The sequence below is a fragment of the Lepidochelys olivacea genome, assembly GCF_965140295.1.
Source record: "Lepidochelys olivacea isolate rLepOli2 genome assembly, chromosome: 10".
In the NCBI taxonomy this organism is placed as follows: Eukaryota; Metazoa; Chordata; order Testudines; family Cheloniidae; genus Lepidochelys; species Lepidochelys olivacea.
In genome coordinates, this window is record NC_140420.1 from 70,228,306 (window position 1) to 70,255,014 (window position 26,709).

The 26,709-nt window shown below is 48.2% G+C and overlaps 1 long non-coding RNA gene across 1 annotated transcript in view; it reads right to left on the reverse strand.

Moving 5' to 3' along the window:
• LOC311527602 overlaps window positions 1-26,709 on the reverse strand; it is a 72,946-nt gene that overhangs the window by 30,387 nt on the left and 15,850 nt on the right. The window lies entirely within an intron of this gene.

A 26,709-nucleotide genomic window follows, 5' to 3' on the forward strand; every position in this document is an offset into this window, starting at 1 on the left:
AGTGAAAGTGGGTTGGAGCGAATGTTTTCAACTCACATGTAAGATGCTGCCCCCTCCCCTCAAAGGGCAGGGGAGCGAATTTCTTATTTCACCTGTTAATGATTTGTCACGTAGAAATGGATAGAGACTGCAGAGAGGCTGCAATTGCTGAATTGGGAGTTTTATCCACCAGTTGGATGAACGTGTATTGTCCGCTGTGTGTTTATTTTATCCTGAGTGGTCAGATCCTGTCAAACTTCTGGAAGCGCCTCTAAATGTTATTCCTCAATAATCCACAACAGCCGCTTTATCCCTCCCTGCTTTCAGATCAGAGAACAGCACTCCTCGGATGAGGCAAAAACAATACCCGCTCCAGGAACAAAAACAAACACACACACGGAAACAAAACCCAGGAAAAAACAAAGGAACACAAGACGGTGTGAGGATGTAAACAGAAGAGAGAGATTTTTTTGTCCAGAGACGCAACGATTTGTCAGATGTTGGTGGACAGAGAAAACAATCATTGCACGTATTAAAGAAAATAAGAAATATTATCCTGATCCTTCCATCCTCAGTGGTGTGAAGTAATCCTTGCTGGGGTGATTCGTCCCATTGATTTAAACAGAAATATTAGCGTGCGTAAGGACTGCGCACAGGAAAGGTGCAAGTTCAAGTGTTAAATGGTTCACATGATGGCATTTTAATAGAGATTTGGGGCATGGAAGGGTATCGTTTTTGCATCGAGCTGGCTTTAGGGCCCTGCACAGAGCTTGTGTGTGCCGGCGCATTCTGCATCGCAGGGGTTCTATCTTATTCTCTTGGAAATTCTATATACACTTTTCTAAAATAATACCATGCATCAAACCGCGAGAGATGAAATTCTTAAGATGATAAGAGGGTTTCCATTTGTACATTTCGGGGGCACACAACACATTCGAATATGAGAAACCAAATGGTGATCATACAAAAATGATATTGACAGGGCAGCCAACAGAAATCCAAGCTGTAGCTTGCTTAATATTAAATCTTGGGTGACATTGATTTACCTTCCCCCCCTCCCCCCAACGGCAGATCGCAAACCGTGATTTAGGCTTTTTTCTTCTTCTGAGTGTTTATATAGATACATAAAGTTGCACTGAGGTTTGATGTGGCAGAGATCGCTTCTATCGCCCACTTTATCCACTGCAGCAGGCTGTAAATCTCACCGGGCCTTGGAATGGCAGGGGGAATGTTAGTAGAAGGGGGGTTTCCCCTTCATGCTTTTCTGTCGTTTGATTTGGGGTGCAGTCTTTTTGGCCAGCGGTCCGCAGAGGTGTGACTCCTTTCCACACTGACAGGTAGATAGGGTGTCGGCTGATCGGGGGAGGAAAGTGAGACAGTGAGCTCATGAAACGTCGTCTTTGAAGGATATTTGTAATAACATAACCAGCAAAATGAATGTCATATTTTTGCTCCAATGAATTGGATTTCCTGAAATATTGTCTCGGTAATGATGCCTCTAGGCTCCTCTGGATGAGATAGCTCTCCAACCACATCAAGAAGGCTAATTATCCCCAAACCACTTTCCCACATTTTCGCATCTTTTTATTTTATGCTTCTGAAATCTTTGCCCAGCGCTCGCTCGCTCTCCCCGCCCCCCGCCCCTTAGATGGTTTCCCTGCTTTTCAGGCTGTTTTTAGTAGCAGGCTCCGACTGTTCTGTGAACCACACGGCGCAGGTGTGAGGGTGCGGCGGGGAGGCTGGACGCTGGGCCCCAATCTCTAGGAAAACCTCCGAGACCTTAGGGCAAATGGGTCGGGAAGTAAGGGAGCGCTCCTGCAATGCTGACAAGGGGGGATTCGACACCCGGGGTGTTGTGTTGTGTAGTGACGGGGCCTCTCTCACAGTGCGTTACCCCTTGCGGGGTTGCCCGGTTTGGGTATCAAAAGCTGGCTCCTCCTCAGCCTCCGTCTGAGCTTTGCTCATCAGCAGATTCCCCTGGTGCTACAGTCAGAGATGCCCTGACCCCGCTGGCGAGGCGTGGTCACCCATCACCGTGGTATCTGAGCGCCATTCCTACAACGGGGCAGAAACCCGAGCTGTCTCAGTCTAGTTTCCTTCCCCGTGGGCTGGAAGGTGAGCCAGGCACGTTACCCTGGCTGGGGCCTAATCCCTCTGCTATCCAACGGGTCCCTCCCGTTTCGCCGAGAGCTGGTCCGCGCAGGGCTCTCCCTGCAGTTCTCCTAGTGTGTTCCTGGCCGGGCAGGAGCCAGGTTTGAAAGGACCCCAGAGAGGAGGCCTTCTCTGGAGCCCTGGGGTTGCCTCGTGTAAACTGAAGGTGCAGGAGGAGCACCGGGGAACGTAGTGCTGGTGAAAAGAGCCAGAAGGAGAGTCCTGAAGTTCCCAGTTCAGAGCAGGTGGGACCCGCCAAGCTCCCTCCACCCCTACCAATGTGCTACGCGGCGCATTTGGGCCCGGATCCGGATCACTGGTTCACCGCTTGGCTTTATTCTCCTGACTAGTCCGTTTGACTTCAATGGGACTAGTGGTGTAGGGTAGAGCTGAACGCGGAAGTAAGTGTTTGCAGGATTGGGACCTAGACAGGACCCCCTTCTAGGGCTCAGAGGGGAGGTCAGTCTCCGTCGCCGCTTCTTAGCCCCTAAACTCCGATTGCCCAGGAGGGTGCCAGCTGTGGGACTGGTTTTGTAACATGAACACCTCCCTAGTTTATATCCCCTTTTCAGGTGGTCTGTGATAGCCCTTTCGGTCTGTAGGTTCCGCCTCAGACAACTCCTATTCTGAGGGTGAGGACACCCCAACCGCAGAGCTATTGCATTAGCGCCTTCGAAAGACCCCTGTATAATGCAACTCCGATAAGATGATTTTTCCTGTAACCCACCTGAGGTTCGTCACATCTCCCGCAAGCGCCCTGCAAGAAATATCAAACAGGGACGGGGAAACCACGCTTTTCCAACCCTGAAACAGGTCCGAACTGCAAAGTAAGGGATAAGGACCTGTCGAGGTTTACACTGGACTGCTAAAAGCGTGTAACTGTGCAGGCCAATGCAAGGGATTCAGCCCGCCATGCCCCTCACAGCCCGGCAAACGACTGATGAATCTGACGGTTGAGTTTGGTTCCCCTGCACTGTTCTTTTGCCTGCTAGTTACCACGTGTGTGGTTCTGCTAAGGGACCTATGGGGCGCCATAGGGAACTATTTCATTGGCATCTTAGCATGACAGGAGGCCGTAGAGGGAGTCCAGGCTAACGCAGTAGTGACTAGCCCTGACAGAGGGTGTCATGGAGAGCGCCTGGCTCCCCTGCAGTTGCGTTGCCCGTGTTGGGACTTGCTAGCCAGGCTGGTTCCTGCTTTGTGACCCCAGCTCCCTGGCACCCGCGCGGGCGCAAGCCCGTGCCGAGTACCTGGGGGGTCGGGGAGCAGAGCACCTAGGCCGGGTCTCGCCGATCGCACGCTGCCGGCGCGCTCTCGACAGGAACATGAGCCCCGACGGGCGCTGCTTTCCCAGGATCGGGGCCCGCTGGAGCCGGAGCCACGCGCCTCTCCTACTGGGCTCCCCGCCGCCCCCTGCCCCTGCCCGTGGGACTCGCTGGCAGGCTCTCAGCAATGCCAACTCCCCCGGCCAAGCGGCTCTAGGGCAGGCGCGCAGAGCCCCTCCTCCTGCCAGCCTGGGAGCCAGGCCGGGCTTGTCTGCTCGCTCCTGGGCGAGGGCGAGATCCAGCCTCGCCTGTGCGCTCAGCCAGCGCCCCGGCCGGCCCCGGCTGCCTCGGGCGTCCGCTGGCCCATCCACTGCGGCACGGACGGGGCAGGGCCCTGGCTGGGGAGTGGGCGAAGGGGGGTCTGCTCGCCCTCCCGGGTCAGCTCCCTTTGGGCCTCTAGAGGGCGGTGTACGGACAGTTATGGAGAAATGCCGGGTTTACGCTGTCCCCAGCGCGGCGCGCAGCCTGGGGCAGCTCCTCTGTGCGGAGCTCGGCCCCGGGTGCTACCTGAGAGCCCTGAAAGCTCCCAAACCGGGGAGGTGGGACCGTGACAGGTCCCCGCCAGGATAGCACGTGCCCTCGTCCTCCCCCCACCGCTGTGGGCCGGCCCCCAGGGAACGGCGAAGGCCCTGAAAAACCAGAGCAGAGCTGGCTCCGCTGGGGGTATGGCCGGGCAAGGAGGGCACCTAATGGGGAGGGAGCAGCAGTGCTGGGACGGAGCCTGGCATCTTAGCCAGCCCTTCCCCCTCCCCCTCCCCTGCCAGGCCTCCACCGCTGCCCTCTGTGATCTGATCCGGGGAGGGCTGGTTTTACCGCCGAGGGAGGGGAGGAATCCAGGCACTCCCCTCCTTCAGTCACTAGGTTCCCCCTTCCCTCCTCCGGGCCTGCGAGCAGCTTAGCAGAGAGTGGGGGTGGGTGGAGAGAGTCTCCTTCTACCAGCCGACACAGAGGCCAGGGCACCCTCCCCGCCATGGTGCAGCACACACGGGGCCCTGTATTGCCTCTCAGGCTGTTCTAGTGGAACAGGCCTTGAGCCGGGGCAGGAAGCTGGCGGGGGGGGGGGCTGATTCTGTAGCCCGGTGGTCAGGGCGACTCCCTGGGAGTGGGGAGACCCACGGCCTGACACCAACCACTTTTTCTGTGTTTCGCTGCAGCAGAACCGCTTCAGCTGGAGAGAGGGAGGGAGCCCCCCAGCAGAACTTCCAATCAAGGCTCCAAAGCGGTGGGAGACCCCCGTTCAGATCCTCCCTTCCCCTCTGGCTGAAGGGGGAATTGAACCTCTCTATCCTTGCTCTAACCAAGGGGGGTGCTTGGGTGCAGTAAGGCAGCCTAACTCATTCCCGCAAGAACCGCCTTAGGCCCCTAAACTGCCTGACTGCGGGCAACAGGTTGGGGCTGGAGATCGCCAGCAGAGATCGGTGCCTCCCTGCAGGCTGCAGCTTGGCCTTGGGTGCTGTTCCTGAGAGAGGGGAGGGGCCCAGCACCCACGTCTCCCGCTGGCTAGCTTAGGGGGCTGCTGGCTTTGTGCACCACGTTCTTAAGCACCTCTCTCCCCATTCATTGTCTAGGCGCCTAACTCTCTGCATCCCAGTGTAGTTCCGGTGATTTTGCTAGGCGCCTAAAAGTTAGGCCTTGTTGACTCTCAGCAGCATGGCCATGCCTATGTAACTTCATGGATCCCACGCAAGGTCTTGTGCTTTCCCGGGCCTGAGAGGCCCACACCCAGATACGAGGCGCTGAAAAGTAAAGGAGCATTCCCTTCGGAGAGGCTGTGTGGCCTAACAGGCAGGGCACTAGAGTAGGATTCAAGTCACCTGAGTCCTCTCTCCCCCACCTCCACCACTGACCTGCTTCCTGCTCTTGGGCAAGTCACTTTATCTCTGGTTCGCTATCCCTGTGTTAAAGGTGGGGATACTTACCACATCCACGGAAAGGAGCTTTGAGATCTAGGGCGGATAAGAGCGATGGACGATTGTTGGCTGAGCAACTCCTGAAAGTTCTGAGCTCCCTTGACTTGAATGGGAAATTAGGGTGCTCAGCACTGTTTAAAATACATGGTGTGTGTGTGTGGGGGGGGAGCTTTGGGACAACACTCCAAGGAAAAGTGTTGTACAGAACCAAGACATCTTTCTGACTGTTTTTCAAGGCTTCATCTGCAGCAGGGAGCAGAGCCATTAGCTTGTGACGTTACAAAGCCCAGAATGATTTTGTGAAGGGGGCACCGGATCTTCCTTAGGAGGTAACCAAGAAAGGCAGCATCAAAACGGAGCACATGCCAGTCAATTGGCAGGGCAGAGAATCCTGCTGTCTCCCCGCACTATCTGCTCCGACCAGGCAGCTGCCGTTCTGCTGCCAGCTGGAGATCATACAAACCCCCACGGTCCTGCCAAGGGGTTCGCGAAACTCTGTCATCAGAGGTGTGAATGGGAACCTCCCCAGAGGCCCTCCAGCCCCCTCAACCCTTGCTGCTATTCCGGATCTGCTGCCATCTATCCGAGGTGCCAAGCCTGGGGAATCCAGGGGCCGACCCAAACCCCCTTGAGGTCTTTCCTTGGACTTCAGTGGGGTTTGGAGAAAAGAATCCTAAGGCTAGCCGCTCATCAGCAGCACCCCGGTCATTGCTGAGCCCCGTTGCTCCTTGGGTCTAAACGGCTTTGGGGAGCGTTTTAAAAACGCTCGGTGCGTCGATCGTTGTTGTTTCGCCTATTTAGAGAGACGCGCTGGCTCGCTCGCTCTCTTCTTGTCTACATTACAAAAGTCGTGAGGCGTGAGAGCGCCGCCCGCTTTGTCTGCAGCTGGGCTTTGTGGCTCTTGGCCAGCCTGCGCTCTTCTTTTCCCCTTTTGCAGGCTGCCCTGAAAGGTCCCTTTATGCAGATGCATTAAAGAAAAAGAAAAAAGAAAAAAAAAGAGAGGAGAGAATCCGTCTAGGCCTGTCTGTGGGGATGCACCGCGCATACTAGTTTGTTGGCCAGTGTCTTTCACGCCCCAGCAGAACATAAATCACGGCAGCCAAGCCGCTGCAGCTGGCAACCGCAGCCTTCCCCCGGCGACTTTCAGCGGCAGCTTCCCACGTGCGAGGAAACCCCCCACGAGGGCCCTATTAGTAACTCACAAACTGAAGGCCCTGTTTGGGAGTGCACGTAGGCGGGATGCTCCCGGTAGGAATAATGACATGGGAGCCCAAGGGGAGGCGCCGGAGAATTCCCACGTTGTCCGCCCGCCTCGGCCTGTGAAACGCAGGACCGCGCGGAAGAACGGGAAGGATACAGTGCAGTGGGGAGCCGCCTTGATGCTCCTTGGCCGCAGCCCCTGAACCAGCGCTCGGGTCTGGGGTGGGGCGGGGGCCAGGTCGTGTTGCTGGAGCACGGTGCTGGAAGGCAATTCTCAGCTCGTGTGCTCTTATGGGGTTACCAATCCCCTACCGCCGCGTCTCCAGTGCAGTAGAAGGCAGTAACGGAGCCCGCCTCCGCTACTCCGAGGAACCTACGCACTGGTAGCCAGTTCCTCCTTCCCCACTAACCCCCTTCTCCTCCCAAGACCAGTAAAGGACTCTCGGTTGGTGGGCTCTTGGGGCAGGGGCTGTTTTACAGGATGCGTCTGTAGAGAGTTTAGCAGCGAGGCCCCATTTTAGCTACGCTATTTAGGCCCTCCTGTAATCGAAATCAGTCTTAATAATAACAAACTAATACTAGCAACAGTGTTTGTGGAAGCCGGATTTGAAATGGGCTGCCACCCTCCTCCAATCCGGAGACTGAAACCAATATGATCGGCGGTACCTGTCCAATGAGGACTAAACGGCACCGCTCTAATCTGGAATACCGGCAGCCAATCCTTGGAATAAAAACATAAAAGGACAATATATTTGTCAAATAAACCCGCATAAAATTAAATCCAAGCGAACTGCTTCCTGCAGGCCGATATTTCGTAAAGAGACTAGAGGAGACGCATTAATTGTATCTACTAATTGTGAATTATTCACTCAGTTATACAGAGAGCCAGGTCTGGGGGGCACTTCACTGCGGACTGTCCATGTAAACTAGAGTCAAAAATCTGCCGCAGCTCTGCCGTCAGCGGGGATGTAATGGGGGGGGGGGGGGCTGAATTTGACCGTGGAAATTATTAATGGAATTGGAAGTTTCCGTCCTAATCCTGCAGCTTCTTCACAGAACAGAAATGTCCATTTGGTCTTTTAAAGCTCATTTTAGAAGATGATAATCTTGGAATTAAGGTTAATAGAGAATTAGTATTAATATAAATAATATGCGTATGTATTTGCGCACCCCAGACTCGCTTACTATTCCTAAACTCTCTAACATAGCTATAGGTTCCCCTGCACGTAGAGAAATGTACACTTATATCCCACATACATACACTGCCTCTTTTGCTCAAACACACACTCCGTCCGCTTGTGCTGTATTACTTAGCTTTTGCAAACTACATCTAATCGATCCATTTGTCTGTCATCAGTACATGTCACACTAGAGGTTTGGAGAGATGGGAATGGACCTGTTAAATGTTAGTCTGACAGCACATGTCCAGGTTAACCGTTGGAGCTGAACAGATACTTGCGGTGAAATCTCTGAATATTCGTTTGAACTTCGAAAGAGAATTTTGATCCAACGGTGTTTGTGATCCTTTTGCGTTCACTTTCTGGAACTATTGCCGTGCTGGAGTTTAGTAGCAGGATTCCTCTAGGAAAGCGGGTTTTAAATGTGAACGGGCAAATTATTGCAGAAGGCGATTTTTAAATGGTGGATTCGATTGTGACATTTGAAATTCACCCTGTGCTGGTTAATTACATGGGTCACCCAATCCCCGAACTGAATCCATACATTTGACTAGGCAACTGACCGACATAGACACAGTGTGGAAGTTTGATTTCTGAATATGCGCAATGAATGAGCTATGAATGCACTATTCACAGCAGAAACCCTTTTACAGAAATATTCACAAGCGATGAATAAATCTGAGACTTTCACTGACATTTTGGAAACAGAAAAATAAATAAAAGTTTACAGATCAGTTATTTGCTCGGTTCTAGTTAAACTCATTACTTTCTCTTTGCGGATTCTGCTCAATGGGGCAGGATATTTGAGGGTTTTATTTTCGATTTTTTTGTCTTTGCCATAAATCTTTAAATTCTGCTAGTCTGTGAGGAAATTTGATCTCTCCATGTGATATGTGTTGCCAGCGAATAGCAATTTTCTCGCATGGTACCACTTACAGACAGAGGGGTAAAGAAAAGAGGATCTGGAAAAAGGAGGGGGAAAAAACCCAGGTCGGAACAAATGGGATAGGGGCTGGAACAGACTTGAAAAGATAAAAATGACTCCGAGCTAATTGCAAGTCGGAGTCAATTTTTGCAATAAGTATTCTTTATTAAAAACCTGACTGGGTTAAAAGTGGGTCTATTCCACTTTTAATTAATAGGCACACAGACCCGATTCAGCCATACAAACCTGTCTCTGACACACCAGGTCCTACGGTGATGAGCAATATAGATATTGTAACACAGTAAATCATATTACTACACAGTAAAATAATACACATAAGATTCAATTAACGGTCTGCTAGGGACAGGTCTGTGTGCCTAGCTAAGGTCTGTGTTTCTGCCTGTCTAATCTGCCTCTGAGAACTGAGAAATCCCAACTAGATCACCCGCCCCCCTGCAAATACTAGGGGCCTATTCCCCAAAGCACAGTGCCATCACATCTGAGTGCTGCTTAGTCAAAGTGAAAAGTTCGTACAACCTCCTCAGGCCTCATATAATCCACATTCAGAGTTTGCGCCTTTTTAGTTGTTTTGTTATGCGATTTTCTCCCTATTTTCAAAAATAAATTCCCTGCGCTGGTGGGGAGGGGGCGGGGGAAAGTGCGCACTCCCCCCCCCACCCCAGCCAGGGCTGCCTAGAGGTCCATCTCTGCAGGGGAGTGGGGAGGTCACTTACTCCATCAATGTAAAGGGATCCTCCTTTTGTGCCACCTTCTGACTAGAATCATCTCCAGTAGCCCAAGCGCTCTTCCTCGCAGTTTAGCTAGGCTAGGGTCAAATGTAATTTTTCATTGCGTGAGTGTGTGTGAAATGGACAGACCTGTACCGCTTTAAATCCGAATAAAGCCATTTGCCTTCTAAAATATTTTCTCCCCCTTCCATTTAGTCAAACATCGACGAGCATTTTTGAAAAATGCCATCCGATCCCCATGCCCCCTCAAAATACGAGTTTGGGGCGATCCGGTTGGAATGATAAGTCTTTTAATAAACAATAGCATATGGGGGGGGGGGTTGTGCATGTTAAAATATATAATAATAAATCAAGTGTGCAGGAGTTATGGGAAGGCAGGCGTATGGAGCAAGTTACAGCTTTAGTAGGGGTTAATGTGGTGGATTTTTAAAAAAACCCACATATTCGCATGTGCCTATTAGCCCCCCAAGTCTATCCGATCTCCTCTCCTAGGGGCAAGGGGAACTGGTCCTCCCACTTTTTGCCGAGGCTGAGAAGGTTCCTGAAGTCAGTGAATCGCTGAGGGTCACAGTTTGAGAGGAAGAATTTGCCCTTCGAGTAACAGGCTAATTAACCCCCCACAGTTGCCGGACTCCTGGTGGGTTGGTCAATCCCAAAGTACCCGAGGACCCTAGTTAGAAAGCTGGGGGCGGTGCAGGTGCTGGATCTCCCAACCTAGGTGTGTGTCGAGTAGCGTCCGCACCTAGGCCTTCACCCAGCCTGGCATGGGCAGCCTGGATCCCTGACTCTGTGCCCTAATTGTTTGGCTTGTGTTTCTGTATTTACCTTCCTGCGTGTCCCTCTCTGTGCCAGGCCCCTTCAACTACATGCTACAGATCCTCCCTGGGCTGAGCCGCGCAGGGGGGCTGGCCTTTCTCCCTCTCCTCTCCCACTTAGGCGTTTGAAAATAGATCACACCCCGGTGGGCAGCTTTCACTTTAAGGCTTCTCTGAGGAGGCGGCACCCGTCAGTTCCTGCTAAAGTGGAACCGCAGCACATCGTGGGGGGGGGGGGGGCTCAGGGACTCGCTGTTGGAAGGGTGAAATGCCATGCTGCCCACATGGCCTCTTTAGTTGTGAAGCCTCCTTCACAGCTGGGGCAGTAGCTCGTTTACCAGGCTCAGCCTTTGCTGTGCTAAGCAACCTTCCACCTTGCCTTCACTCCTCACAGCTGCAGACCCCAGTTCTCTGGTGCAAACCTAGACCGAGGTGAATATAAAGACCAGACCAGGCGGCCTAGCAGCACCGGTTTGGGACCTAGGCGTTGGGAACTGATCCAACCCAAACCCTCTGACCAAAAGGCACATTTAGCTCCGCTGTTAGTTAAATAGATTTGCCCATGGGCACTGCAGTGAAGAAAATCGGGATAGATTCGTGTGTGCAGGTGCTGGGTGCATCCTCTATGAGGATTCGAATTGCAAATGGTCCAAGAGCTACCAATGGGACTAGCCCGTGGCTGGTAAGTGCTGTGTACTTGTCAATATAGTATCCGGGGATTGGAGTGAAATGTTCTTAAAGCACCCCACCCTCTACCACCATCTATGTTGCTTGCAAAAATCCCCCCAAGTCCTGTGGTCTCTTCTTAGCAGTAAGTCTTTCAGCTAGAAACAGTATTGGAATCTACATCATCCTGTTTCCCAATAGCCCTCTGCTGTCTCTTTAGGAGCTATGTACCTCTCTGCCCTGCAATGTGTGAGTTGTGTCCCCCTTTAGTCCACACGGAGAGGGCTTGGCCATAGAGAGGGTAGCAGCCCACTAGTATGATTGATTATGCATTTAGCTCAGGTGGTAAAGAGAGCTCAGAGCTGTGGATCCTGCAGTCCAGTGTGTGTGTGTAATTTGATAGACCTATAATGCTGATCTCTGGGGATAGGGGTCAGTATAGTTGCACATGATGCAATTTACTTTTTTCTGCTTTCTTTTTAAAAACCCAAGGAAGTGACATACCGAAGGAAGTTAAAGTTGCAAAGTCATGCACTCAAAAGATAAGAAAGGAGGCCCATGACCTTAACATGGTGCATATTTGCATTATGTGTCCATTTTTAACTACATGATCATACACTATTTGTTCTTTATGCCCCTGCTTCACTCAGTGCATGGGATGGTTTGTGCAGAGGGTAGAGGCCTGTAAGAAGAAAAAGGATGCAAATCACAGACTTCCTACATGATGTCAGGCAAGACTCTATCCTAATGCATCCTTACAAGGAAGGTGAATTAAGGTTGCATGGACAATTTTAATCCTGGCATTTCCTAACCTTTCAGTGCTTGATTTTGCTGTAATAGTGTTTTTTTAACCTAGTGTTTTGGCTGTGATTATATTAATTTTGTGAAAATGTGAGTTGCAGATGACCACAACTGTTCTAAGGATAGGCGACTACATGGACCACATATAAAGGGCCAAAGAGAGGGCACTCAGATACTAAGGAGGCCACTCACTTATAGGTGACCTCTCCTGTTTCTCCAGAATTGGTCAAACGCTGCTAAATATGAAAATGTTCCTGATTTCTGTTCGATATGCACCAACTCATCTCTATAGGCACTCAGGGAAGCTATGCTAAGCAGTTGTTTCCTGTGTGTGTGTTTTGTAGACAGATCCAAATGTCCACCAATTCGCTCACACATGCACATGTGCACACATGACTCTGTATGGGCCCTACTCTCAGTGGTGCTGGAACACTTTTAATAGTTGGGGTGCTGAAAGCCAGCCCTCTTACCCTGTCTGCTCCCCCCACACCCCAAGCTAGGGCTGGGAGCAGAGCTGTGTCTCCGGGAGGGGTAAGGGGACCGAGGCTGGGGCCACAGCTGGGGATGAGTGTGGGGGCAGGAGCGGAGCCCCCGGGAGCGGGGGAGTCAGCTGGGACCCCACTTGGGGGGGCCAGAAGCAGAGCCACAGGCATGGGGGCCAGCAGCGGAGTCCTATGTAAAACCTGGGGGTGCTGCAGCACGCCCCAGATCCCTAGTCCCCATGCCTATGCCTACTCTGACACACAGGCACTGCAGAGGCCTTGCTCTCACAGAGCTCTGCTCTGACACACAAACACACAGCTAAAACTCTAGTCCAGGCTCCATTATCTCACATCTGGATAACTACAATATCCTTTTCTCTGGATGTGGCAAATATTATCTTCCGTTGCTCCTAACCACTCAGAATGCTGATGCAAAGATGTTTTCCTAGCCTGTCGCGTTGACCCTCTCTGTGCCTGCCTCCACTGGCTCCCCTTCTCTGTCATAGCAAATATAAGCTACTTGTCTTCACTTTCAAGGGCCTTTATAACTTATCATCGCCCTACCTATCATCCCTCATTCACTATCAAGATGTTGACTCCTGCCTCTGATTGGCCTATGATGCCAGCCTCCGTCACCCACTCGTTAAATTTTCACACAAGCAGCTTTGTGCTTTCCCCCATGCTTCCCCTCAAATTTGGCAGGTGCTCCCTGTAAGCAGCCACAAGTCAACTGCCTCTTCCTCCTCCAAATCCCACCCTGAAACTCTCCTTTGCCATGATGCCCACAAAAATACATGACAGTGATTAGGCTGCTGGTGTGCAGAGACCACTGCCTATCATGCTGACAGTATCATCTCATTGTTTCCTTTACTCCCCCTGGGCCTGTCTATCTGCATCTATCTGTTGTCTTTTGGTCTTATTCTTAGATTGGGACAGAGACTGTCATCTGATTCTGTTTGTACAGCACCTAGCACAATGGGGCCTAGTGCAAGACTAGGGCTCCTAGGCTCTACAGTAATATCAATAATGAATAACCAGAATAGTCAAGCTCTCTGAGGTGACTCAAGAGCATGAGTACCAATCTCAGGGCAGACTGTTAAGATCCAGGGCACACACCCCACATTGGTTGTGAGTTCTGTACTTAGATTTCACCAACCAATTATCAAGTATAAGCTCCTCAGATACTATAACAGCCTGAACATGGAGTCACAGACAGTTCCCTTGGGTACTCCAGTCTGTCTTGACACCCAACTAAGCCTAACTTTGTGAGAAATGGTCCCTTACACCACAAATCACAGCAATGTTCAGGTTATTTCCAGTCCCGAAGGACCAGTCACTTACCCCAGGTCAGTTGCACCTTAGATCTCACAACAAAGACAATGCTTGTAGCCAATCTTATAATAAACTATATACAGATTTATTAACAGGAAAAGGAAATAAGAGAGTTATTTACAAGTTTATAGCAGGTAAACATATAAGCACACAAATGAGTTCCAATCTTAAAGTAAAAAAGTTCCTATAGTAAGCAATCTCTGTATGTCCTTTCTGGCTAACCCACTCTAAGCACTGGGGATCTTTTGCTTATGCCTCGTAATCCTTTCCCCTCAGAGTCCAAGGAGTATAAAGATACTGTTCCTCCTTGTTTTTATTCCCTTCCCCCACTCTGCTTGGAACTACAAACTCCGTTGATTGGAGGAATCCACTTGCAAGATTCCTCTTCATGGTGTGGGTAGAGTAAACAAGTTATTTTTAACTTTCCACTTTAGTCTGTGTTGTGTGGATGGGCCTTCCTCATTGGCCAGCAAGTGACACCTTCTTTTGGAGATCAACACTTTACGTTAGTTAATGTCCCTTTCCTGTCTGGTGATTTACTCAGTTACAGAAGCTTACAATGCAAACACTCAAATATTACCTTATAAGATGGGATACAAATGCGGAACTGAGATTAATGCAGGCAGAAACGTACAACCATTCTATATAGTCTAAACACTAAACACATTCTTATAATTCTAATCCCTATTTTACCAACACTAACACAGGTGAGCCAGCCTGATTCCAGCCATGTATTTGTCAGTGTTCCATTGAGGCCTGGAGATCTTGGCATGAGCTGGCCCATCACAACCCAATGGAAAAATGGTGTAGGAAGGAGTGTCACCAGTGCTCCTGAATATGCCCCAGAGCACCGTATTCTTAACAAAACATCTGCCACTACAGTTCCTTTTTCCTTGATATGGACTATTTCCATGTCATACTCCTGTAGAGCTAGGCCCCAATGTAAGAGTCTCAAATTGTCCCTTTGGCCTTGTGCAGCCATATTATCGGGGAGTGGTCCATTAGAACCTTGCATTTTTTATTATATAGATAAAGTTTAAGTTGCTTAATAGCCCAGTGACAGCTTACTTCTGTTCAGCAGCGGTTAGTTTTTCACTCAAGAAGGCAACGGATGCCTCTTGTCCCCTACCCCAGCTTGCATTATCACTGCGCCTAGCCCAGTACTAGAAGCCTCCATGCACAGCACAAAGGGTTTGCCCGAATCAGGGCTAGTTAAAACTGGCTCTTTAGACAAAGCTTCTTTTATGATCTTGAAGCCTTCCTCACAGGTCTCAGTCCATCTCCCCCAGTCTGGCTTTCCCTTTTTAGTAAGGTCTGTTATGGGGGCCACAACGTTGCTAAACCCCTTCACAAACCTCCAGTAATAATTGGCCAGACCAATAAGGATTGAACCTGCTTCTTGGTCTGTGGGGCAGGCCAATTCTGAATGGCTTCTATTTTTAAAGGAGCAGGGCAAACAAAGCCCCTGACCACCCTGTGTCATAAATAAGGCAACACTATGGCTACCATCTTGCATTTGGACACTTTGACAGTGAGGTTGGCTGCTCCAGGCCTCTGCAATACAATTCCCACAAGGTTCAAGTGGCCTTGCGAGGAGTCACTGAACATAGCCAAGTCACCTACATAGGTCCTGGCAAAGGTCTGTAAACTTTGCAGCACCTCATTGACAAGCCTCTGAAATGTAGGCCTTGCATAAATTAATCCAAAATCCTTAAACTCATATAGGCCACATTCCACTATGAAAGCTGACTTTTCCTGGGCATCAGCATCTGAGGGAATTTGCCAATATCCAGGAGTACATATGAATTTTGCACCCCTCTCAACAGATCCAATAGGTTCTGTATCTGGAGTGTGGGGTAAGGATGAGGTTAGGTGATGGTGTTTACCCTTCTGAAATCCACACTAAAGCTCATGGTTTTATCCCTCTTTGGTACCATCACAATAAGAGACACCCAGGGGCTTTTTGATTTAGTAATCACCCCCATTCCCAGCATGCTTTCCATCTCATCCCGAATCTGTCTTTGCATTTCTCTGCTGTGCTCTGCTATGGGCAGGGCATGTCTCTGTTCCTGGCAGGTTGGAAAATACCTGCCTGTAGTATTTGAAGACTGCCAGCATCGAGTCCTGCTTTTGGGTTGCAATCAAATCCTCCCAAACCTCAATGCTCTCTAGAGAAGTCTGTTCCTTACTTTTCCTGACCAAATGAATTCCAGGGGCCATAAATGTTTCCTCATTGCACATCATATTCACCACCATCTCTCTGTCGTGGTAAGCTTGCAATATATTGACATGTAATTTTTGCACTGCTCCCCTGCCATGGGGTTTCCTTACATCAGAAGTGACCTAATTCATTCTATCACTTCAAAAGGTTCCTCCCAACAATACTGCATCTGGTTCTTCCTCACTGGAATACACAATAACACCAAGTCACTTATATCACAAAATCTTTCTCCAGCAGGCCTGTCATACCAAGCTTTCCGAGATGCCTGACTCCTTTCAAGGTTCTGGTGCACTAAGTCCACCATGCCCTTTAAATTATCTTTAAAACAAGTGATATATTCCCCTACAGGCTGTCTTGACTCTTCTATACTACCCTCCGAAGAGCCTTACATTAAATCTAGGGGTCCCCTCCCTTGTCTCCTGTAAAGGAGATCAAAGGGGGCAAACCCCTAGATGCTTGGGGCATACTCTTGTCAGTGAATAACAAATTGTTACTTTCTGCTGACAGAGGACTGAGGTCATTTCTCTCCCCCTCGCAACCCTCTCTGCTGTCCACAGACAAGTCAGGCAGGGTAGAGCTATCCTCTTCCTGGCTGTGAGTTATGATATTAACCTGCGTAGACATGGCTAAAATATCATTACCTATTAGATTCCTCATGCCCACAATAATATCTCCTTTAAAATCTTCAAACACATGGCAGACCTGGGCCAGTGGTACATTTACAGGGAATTCAGCCAAAGCTAATATAGTTAAACTCTTACCAGGAAGTCTGCCTTCCTCTCGCCAAACTTTCCTTCACCAAAGTGACTTGGGACACAGTGTCCCTCCAGCCCTATGCCTCTTACCTTAGCATACGTTCTTCACTACCCTCTCTTGGCTCACTCCTAATATAGTTCACTACAATTTCCTCCTGCTTTACTGCTGCTTCTGGGGTAATGGTCGTGGCATTCACTGTGGCAGGTTGGGGTGTGGATTGTGGGTTTACCTTACATTTTGGGCAATTTGGTTTCATAAAGCTGGGAGCCCCACAATGATGGCAGGCTGCTTGCCTTCCCTTTTGGTAGGGGGATTTAAACCTGGGCTCCTGTGAGCTTTTTTTAAAATCAAAGTTGGGGTTAGGTTTGTTTCCAATTCCCTTTTAACCTGGGTGACATGGGGATTTTCCTTCCCCTGGGATTTGTACCCCATGGACCCTTTATTCAACATGTTCATCAGCAATTTCTGCAGTCTCTCAAACTGGGGCTGTTTTTTTGTCACAGATGGCTGTCTTCACCTCATCCATAACTACCCATAACAATTGCTCCTGGGCCATCAGATCAAACAGTTTCCCATAATCACCTTCAGCCCCCACCCCCATTATCCATTTTCTTATAAAATTACACATTTTATGCATGAGTGCTATTGTCAAACATTTTGAGGTTTCCATCCTTCAGTGGATAGGTCTCAGCAATAATCTTAACTCTTTCCAATACATTTTCTTTAAGTTTTTTGATAGGTTTCAGAGTAGCAGCCGTGTTAGTCTGTATTCACAAAAAGAAAAGGAGGACTTGTGGCACCTTAGAGACTAACCAATTTATTTGAGCATAAGCTTTCGTGAGCTACAGCTCACTTCATCGGATGGACTGAATGCATCTGATGAAGTGAGCTGTAGCTCACGAAAGCTTATGCTCAAATAAATTTGTTAGTCTCTAAGGTGTCACAAGTACTCCTGTTCTTTTTAAGTTTTTTATACACCTTAGCATCCTCCTCCTCCTCTATATCATTAAAAACTTACCCAGCTTTCCCAGTTAAGCTGGTTAAGAGGATTGGCAACTGTTTATCGCTGGGATATTGTGCATCCCACATAGTCTCTCAAACGTGGACAGGAACTCTTCTGTACAGTTTCTTCATAAACTGTGCAGACATTCTCCCACTCCCTTGTGTTGTCTGTGTGTGTGGGGATGGGGGGGGGGGGGAGGGGACTGTGGGGAAGCCCCTTTTGCTGCTCCAGTAATTTGAGCTGCCATGTTTGAACATCCATCTGCCTCCAGTGTGCCCTCTCCTCAGCATGTTCGTTGTCTTTGACTACTGGTTTGTTCCATGCACCTTTGGTGGGATTTCTCCCCAGCTGCCTAAGTCACTTCAGTCTCCCTGAGCTGCAATTCTCAGTCTCTTGTACTTGCAGCCCTTGTACTTGTACTCTGTCTCTTGTCCTTGCAGCACCGGAGAGCCTCTCAGGTGCTGCAATCAGGCCAGTTCCACTGTAATGTTCTCCTCTGCGGTGACTGGAGGGTTCTTTGGCTTCACCACCTCTTCTTTACCTGCCCCCTGGTTAAAAATTATGGGCAATGCTCAGCTCCTGAACTTGGACTTTCTTTGGGTAGGATATTTCCCTCTGCAAACATAACTGTTCAAGTTCTTTTCTCACAAGACCCTCATATGACTGTGGTTCTCATTGCGTCTATTCTTTAAACTTTAAAACTCTCACTATCAAGTTTAAAATCTTAACAGCGCTGGGATTCTGATCTATAACCTTAACTGACCTGTGGTATGTGAATCCTGCCAGCTGCACCAGTGTCAAGCTGTCCTGCAGTGACTCAAGAGCATGAGTACCAACCTCAGGGCAGACTGTTAAGATCCAGGGCACACACCCCACATTGGTTGTGGGCTCTGTCCTTAGATTTCACCAACCAATTATCAACTCCTCAATTATCACCTAACAGTCTGAACAGGGAATCAAAAAAAGTCCCATTGGGTACTCCAATCCTTCTTGCCGCCCAGGTATGCCTGTCTTTGTGATAGATGGTCCCTTCACCATGAATCACAGCATTATTCAGGTTTCAGAGTAACAGCTGTGTTAGTCTGTATTCGCAAAAAGAAAAGGAGGACTTGTGGCACCTTAGAGACTAACAAATGTATTTGAGCATAAGCTTTCGTGAGCTACAGCTCACTTCATCGGATGCATGCAGTGGAAAATACAGTGGGGAGATTTATATACATAGAGAACATGAAACAATGGGTGTTACCATTCAGACTGTAAGGAGAGTGATCACTTAAGGTGAGCTATTACCAGCAGGAGAGTGGTGGGGGGGGGAGGGGAAAAACCTTTTGTAGTGATAATCAAGGTGGGCCACTTCCAGCAGTTGACAAGAACGTCTGAGGAACAGTGCGGGTGGGGGAAATAAATATAGGGAAATAAAAAGAAAAGGAGTACTTGTGGCACCTTAGAGACTAACATATTTATGTGAGCATAAGCTTTCGTGAGCTACAGCTCACTTCATTGGATGCATCCGATGAAGTGAGCTGTAGCTCAAGAAAGCTTATGCTCAAATAAATTGGTTAGTCTCTAAGTTGACACAAGTCCTCCTTTTCTTTTTGCGAATACAGACTAACACGGCTGCTACTCTGAAACATGGGGAAATAGTTTTATTTTGTGTAATGACCCATCCACTCCCGGTCTTTATTCAAGCCTAAGTTAATTGTATCCAGTTTGCAAATTAATTCCAATTCAGCAGTCTCTCGTTGGAGTCCATTTTTGAAGTTTTTTTCTTGAAGAATTGCAACTTTTAGGTCTGTAATCGAGTGACCAAAGAGATTTAAGTGTTCTCCAACTGGTTTTTGGATGTTATAATTCTTGACTTCTGATTTGTGTCCATTTATTCTTTTGCGTAGAGACTGTTTGGTTTGGCCAATGTACATGGCAGAGGGGCATTGCTGGCACATGATGGCATATATCACATTGGTGGATGTGCAGGTGAATGAGTCTCTGATAGTGTGGCTGATGTGATTAGGCCATATGATGGTGTCCCCTGAATAGATATGTGGACACAGTTGGCAACGGGCTTTGTTGCAAGGATAGGTTCCTGGGTTAGTGGTTCTGTTGTGTGGTGTGTGGTTGCTGGTCAGTATTTGCTTCAGGTTGCGGGGTTGTCTGTAAGCAAGGACTGGCCTGTCTCCCAAGATTTGTGAGAGTGATGGGTTGTCCTTCAGGATAGGTTGTAGATCCTTCATGATGCGTTGGAGAGGTTTTAGTTGGGGGCTGAAGGTGATGGTTAGTGGTGTTCTGTTATTTTCTTTGTTGGTCCTGTCCTGTAGTAGGTGACTTCTGGGTACTCTTCTGGCTCTGTCAATCTGTTTCTTCACTTCAGCAGGTGGGTATTGTAGATGTAAGAATGCTTGAGATCTTGTAGTTACTTCCAGTGCCAAAGGACCAGTCACTTACCCCAGATCAATTGCATCTTAGATCTCACACCAAAGATAATGCTTGTAAGCTAATCTTATAATAAACTATATACAGATTTAATAGGAAAAGGAAATAAGAGAGTTATTTACAAGTTTATAGCAGGTAAACATATATACACACAAATGAGTTCCAATCTTAAGAATCAAAAAGTAAAAAAGCTCCTATAGTAAGCAAGTCCTATATGTCCTTTAGGGCTAACCCTGGCTAAGCACTGGGGATCTTTTGCTTATGCTTAGTAATCCTTGCCCCTCACTGAGTCCAATCAGCACAAAGATACTGTTCCTCCTTGTTTTTATTCCCTTCCCCCGCTCTGCTTGGAGCTGCAAACTCCGTTGATGGGAGGAATTAACTTCCAAGATTCCTCCTCATGGTTTGGGGAGAGTATACAACAAAGTATTTTGTCCTCTTTAATGTTCCATTCTAGTCCATCTGGTGTTGATGGGCCTTCCTCATTGGCCAGGACATATCAACTTCTGTCAGAGATCAGCACTTTTCACTAGTTAATGTCCCTTTCCTGTCTGGTGATTTACACAGTCACAGAGGCTTACAATGCAAACACTCAAATATTACCTTATAAGATGGGATACGGATGTTATAAGTGAGATCAATGCATGTAGCAACTTACAAGCATTCCATAAAGTCTTAACACAATCTTATAATTTAAATGCCTATTTTAACAATACTAACCCACAGGTGAGCCAGCCTAATTTCAGCTGTGTATTTGTCAGTTTTCCACTGAGGCCTGGGGACCTTGGCATGAGCTGGCACCTGGTCTGCCAGTGTCACAATAATTGCCCAAAGGACTGTACAATGGTTTCAATGGCTCCTGCACATGAGGGCTTACAGGATTGGCTCTCGATGTAATTTGCTTAGGAAATATAAGAGGGTGGGTAGAAGTGGCAAAATAGTCTAACTGGCATGTGGACTGGTTGCAAAATGAGTGTGATTGAAGTGACTCCTGTTATCCAGAGGAAAGAAATGGACTTCAGGTACATTGGGGTGGGGTTAAAGCAGGGAGTGCTGCTTTGTATTGCACCTATCTATTCATTGATTTTTCTGGTAGACCCCTTTCACCCTGTGGTGGCTCAGTTTTTTCCCCACTTCTTTCTCATAGTCTAGGGATATGCTGAGGAACTTCAGGTGGACTTTTAGTTATCCTGCAGGGGAAAATAGGGTTGTTATTATTAACACATAAACTGCGCTTATTTGGCCAAATCCTGTCAATGGGGGTTTAATATTCCCATCACAGGATACCAATACCTCAATGAGAGTTCAATGGGATTGTTCCCCCTCCACAGGATACAAACAGGGTTGCAGAAATTTTGCCTTTGACTTCAATGGCGCAAAGATTGGCACAAGTCTCACAGGCACACAACACCAGATCACTGCAAGATAGGAACATAGGAAATGCCATATTGGATCAGACCCAAGGTCCACTTAGTCCAGTATTTTGTCTCTGGCATTGGCTAGCACCAGATGCTGTAGAGGAAGAGGTAAGAACTCTGAAGTACGGAGAGGTGGGAAAATCTGTCCTCTTCATCCTGATGCCTAAACATTAGAGATTGACTTTAGCCTGAAGCATGAGGTTTAATAGACTTGAGCCTCATGCAGGAAGTTCCAAAAGTTGTCATCATTCATTATGAAAAACTCTCGATAGTCTTGATATCCAGGTAAATATCCAATTCCTTTTTGAGTCTTGTTAAGTTATTGGCCTCAACAACTTCCTGTGGTAATGAGTTCCGCAGCTTAATCACATGTTGTTTGAAAAAACATTTCCTTAGATGGTTCTGAATGTCCCACCTTTTAGTTTAACTGATTATCCCATTGTGCTTGTGTTATGAGACAGGGAGAATGGAAGTTCTTGATCTACCTTCTCTATACCACTCGTTACTTTATATATTTGTGTCATGTTCCATCTTATTCATCTCCTTTATAAGGTAAACAAGCCCAATCTTTGCAATCTCTCTTCATATCAGAGTTTTTCTAGGCCCTTGATCATTCCCATTAGCCTTTTCTTAACCCCTGCTAGTTCTTCTCTATATTTTTGAAGTGGGGTGACCACTAGTGCACCCACTATTCCAGAGGAGGGTGCACCATTGATTTATATAAAGGCATTGTAATATTCTTTGTATTATTCACATCCCATTCCTTCTGCATTCAAGTTACTCTGCCTTACTGCTTACACCTGTTTCCTGACCAACTTCCATTCATCCTACCACTTACATTGACATGGCTGCTGAATTTCTCCTGGAGAACTGCCATGAGGAGTTGCACCCGCTTTCTCCGGGCCCTGAGTCTGGGAGCTCTGCACATGCAGGGAGAATGGGGTCTCAGTGTTGAGATATACAAGGGGCGCCTGGGAGTAAAACATTGATCTTTGTGTGCAAAAGAGCGCGTATAATTCAGAAGGGCCGCACTTTTGCTCGTTTGAGCCAGGTCATTAGAACGAACATAACACTGAGTTATAAAATGCAATGCCTTTTCTCCCCTACAGTAGTGGTTAAAGTGGAAAGAGGAAAACAGTCAGGATTTTTTTTTAAATGCAGAATGCCCATTACTAACCTCAGTGCATAAGGCCCCATAAAAAGGTCTCCTGGACCATCTAGTCTGACACCCTATATTGTGCAGGACATTTCCTTACATTCATCCCTCTAGTGCTTTATCTGATCTCTTCTCCAGCCTCCTTGTCGTGAGGTTCCTTGACTTCTTCCCTGGGGACCCTATTTCAAGGCCTAATTGCTCTTGCAGTTAAGAAATATCTTTCTTGTCTAGTCAGAACATTTCCATTTTTAGCTTCAGGCCAATACCCTGTGTCTTATGATTTCCAGACCATGTGAATAATCCCTTCCTTTCCTAAAAGGAATTCAGATGGTGCAGTGCTACCCTCTTCCAACCAGACCCCTCCTCCCCATCTGCTTTATTCCAGTCTCCCCTCTTTCTGCCTGCCCTTGGGAGGACGCCTATCTAATCATGCAGAAAAGGGTGCAGAGCAGGGGCTGCAGAGACAGGGGATGAGGAATGGTCCCCTCCCCCTCTCCGTCTGCCTTCCTTGGTGCCCTTTGACTGCAGGCCCTCTGCTGCAAGGGCCTGTTATCTGGTGCTGATCTGTCCCTGTACAGCACAGGGTACACACAGAGCTATCTACATCATTTATCAGTATCCCTCTCCCATTGGAAGGATCCCAGGGCACAGCTGCAGCCAAGGAGCCAGCGGCAGCCCATGCTGCAGTGGTGGAAGGAGTCGAGGGCAGTCGGAGGAAGTGAGTGCAGTGCGGTATATCCCAGCCATTTCTGCTCTTTTGGCCTCGCCCCTAGAGCCTACATGGCACCACGACCAGGAGGCAGGGTCTGCAGAGGAGAATGCAGCCCACAGGTGGCTTCAGGGGGCTTTCTGATCAATGAGTCCCTTTTCATGTTTGACACACGGCCAGAGGTCAGTGTCCCATATAAACCGGGCCCCGGCTGACCAAACTCTGCAGAGTAGTTATTGAGTGGGCCTTGGGTGATACCAGGGCACCTTTTTTAGCTGGCATCTGCCATGTTGCCAGAATTCTTCATCACCATAACTTGTTTTTATGAGCTTGGGCTAGGTGCTTTTTATGAGATAGATACAAATGGAGGGAAAGAAAATAAACACGACTCATAATGGCAAAAATGCCAGTAAATGGGAAATCTCTTGTCAGTGTCCAAGAGCCTGAAGATTCCTGGGACTTAGGGTCATGGAGAGCACATGCAGCCCTGTGAGAGGAGTATTGCTATAGAGGTGTCGGTACTTTCACTCTTCCTGAAGTCAGTGGAGTTTGATATCTATTTTGTATATTGCCTATAATGGACCGGTTGTTGTTATTGTAACTTATTAATCTGTTGAGTCCAGTGTGCTTGGCGCTGCACAGAACAAGGAGACAGCTTTGGTATTTAGACAGTGCCCACCACCACGGGTCCCTGAGTGGGACCTCTAGGCGCTACTGGTCCAAATGTGTAAGCGTTCTTGGGAGAAGTGCCTCAGACTCAGCTCTTTCTCTGGCTGTCTCCTGTGAAGCCTGGCAGATTCGTGTGTTGTCCCGTATTTCAGGAGATACTCGGTTACGTCTTTTTAACTGTCATTCATTATCAAGTTATTCCTCCCCAATTTTTGATCTATCTTAAAAAGTTGCTATGGTCTATTTGAAAGAGTCCCCGGCTCTGAACCTCTGTATTCTGTCCAAACTGAGTGACTAATCAACCCCTCCTAGGCTCCAGCGACAAGAAAGAGACTAGCTAAATATGCCAAAAGTTTTTGCAGGACCTACCACAATACAATATTTTGTGCTCCCCCTGCTGGATGCTCAGCAGAAGCACACACCCAGACCCCATTCCCGAAGCCGCAGATATGAAACACTGCTGAGGTGGATGCACAAACCACACTGGCTGTGGCAGGACAAGACCTATTGTAAAGTGAAGTTGTCTGACAAAGAATCTTCAGCATTTCATAGTAGGGGAGAGAAAAGGGCAGAACTTGAAAGGAAAGAAATGGGATTTTCCAGCTTCCATTAAGTTTCACAAACAATAGATATTATAAAAATACTTATTTAAATATTGCTGGAGAATCTCCTTTTAATTTTTAATCTCCGCACATAGAACTCTCACTGGCCGAGTGGATTAAATGGCTATTCTCTAAGTAAAAATTTAAGTCTTGTGCAGTTGAAAGATAGGACGTATTCCTCTCTTTCTCTTTCTAGTGTATGTGTGTGTGCGTGTAAGAGAGAGAGAGAGAGACCGTGTATTATGTGTGCGTGCGTGTGAGAGAGCTTGTGTTTGTTTCAGACATGAGCACCGAGGGGGTGTGTGTGTAATTTATATGACTGTGTGAGGAGGAATCTGTATGTTTCAGTGTGCATATAATATGCGAGTTTGTATAATAGATGTCTTTGTGGATGTGTGTGTAGATGTCTGTGTACATGATGTGTGAGTGTGTATTATAGATGTATCTGTGTGTGTGATCTGTGTGCATGTGTGTATACCTCTGTGTGCATGATTTGTGTATATGCGTCCGTGAGTATGATGTGAGTATCTCTGTGTGAGTGTGTATATGTCTGTGTGTATGATGTGAGGGTGTGTATAATATATGTGTGTATGGTGTCTGTGTGTGTAATAATATAGGTGTGTATGATGTGTATATATGTATATGATATGTGTGTATATGTGTCTGTATACGATGTGAGTGTGTGTGAGGTGTGTATGATGTGTGTGTGTGTGTATAATGTGTGTATGTGTGTGTGTATATGTCTGTGTGTATGATGTGTGTATACGTCTGTATGTATGATGTGAGTGTGTGTGAGATGTGTATATGTGTCTGTGTGTACGATGTGTGAGTATGTGTACAGTATGTCTCTGATGTGTGAGTCTCTCTCGCTCTCTTTGTATATTTTAAACAAGCCCAGTGCAAAGCCAGTTCCTTTTTAGCCCCTCAGTCTGGGTTTTGCAGCTTGCTAGCCCATCACTGCCAAGGCCTCCTTTAAACTCCAGGCTATTTGCTTTGGATGTGGAGTTTATAGTTTGGGATTATTCGTCCCCTGCAAGTTTTTTGTTAAGCAGCCCTGAAAGGACTCAATGGCTGGGAATACCATTCTAATTACAGGGAAGCACAGCTTATTTAGAAGATAAAAAGAGACTTGTAGTCTCATAGCAGCTCCTTACATCCCTCAAATAAGGAGCTCTAATGATGGGGTGAGAGCCAGTGAATGCCTAAAACAAACTAAAAAAGGAGCGAAAATAAAGCAGCTAGGGGCTTAAGATATATTAAATTACCCTGGTTAGGAATTTAGGCATGGCTCAAGTCTGCTGGAGAGGCTGGGGGGGACGGAAAGTGCTGCTATTCATTTCTGTGGAGAAGGGTCAGGAGGTCGGAGGAGTTCACAGGGCCTGGCTCTATTCTTATGCTAACAGAGAATACAAGCGCTGGCCTGGAAAATAGAAATGAATTTGCAATAATCCGAGCCCCTCTGTTTGCAAGGCGAGCGGCTCTATAGCTAATTGCCGTCCTGCCCCCCTACTCCTCAATGAGTGCAGTTATAACGATGCCCGGGAGATTAGACCCGAGGAGTCGCGCCCCCCCCAGCCCCGCCCCTCCTAGTGAAATATTCTGAGACAGACGCTGCTGTTTGGGCTGGGCTGGGCTGCAAGGATCAGGCCAGCCAACTTCTTGAACTTTTCCAAAGTTAGCAGGGGATGGTCGGAAACTTTTTTTTTTTTTTTGTAGGCCACCACTTTGCCATTGCCCACACAGCATCTCTAGCCCATCTCACACCCAGGGAGCGCCCCAGCCCGGTGCCCAGGGACGGGGGACGGGACACACCCTGCCGCAATACGGATACAGCTGAAACAAACGACACAGGGGGGGGGGAAGCTCATACACGGCTCAGAGAGCAAACACAACAGGGGGACACAGACAGCAGCACACAGGCCCCAGCACACACACACACAGCACAAGAGTCACATCACCAACACACCGGTGGGACGCGCACACAGACCCCGCTCCTTGTCCGGCTCTCGGTTCATTCTCCGCTGGGAGTCAGCGCCGGGGTGAGGAAGCGGCCTAAGGAGCGCTGCCAAACCACGCGTACACACTGCTGCGCCCAGCTCCCGCTCCGGAGCGTTTCCTCCGCCCAGAGCTCGTTTAAACCACCCCATCCCTTGACACATATTTCCTGCCATGGCTCCCTCCCCCACGCGCCTCGATCTAGGCATTTACTGTTGGGGGTTTTTTTGCTCTTGT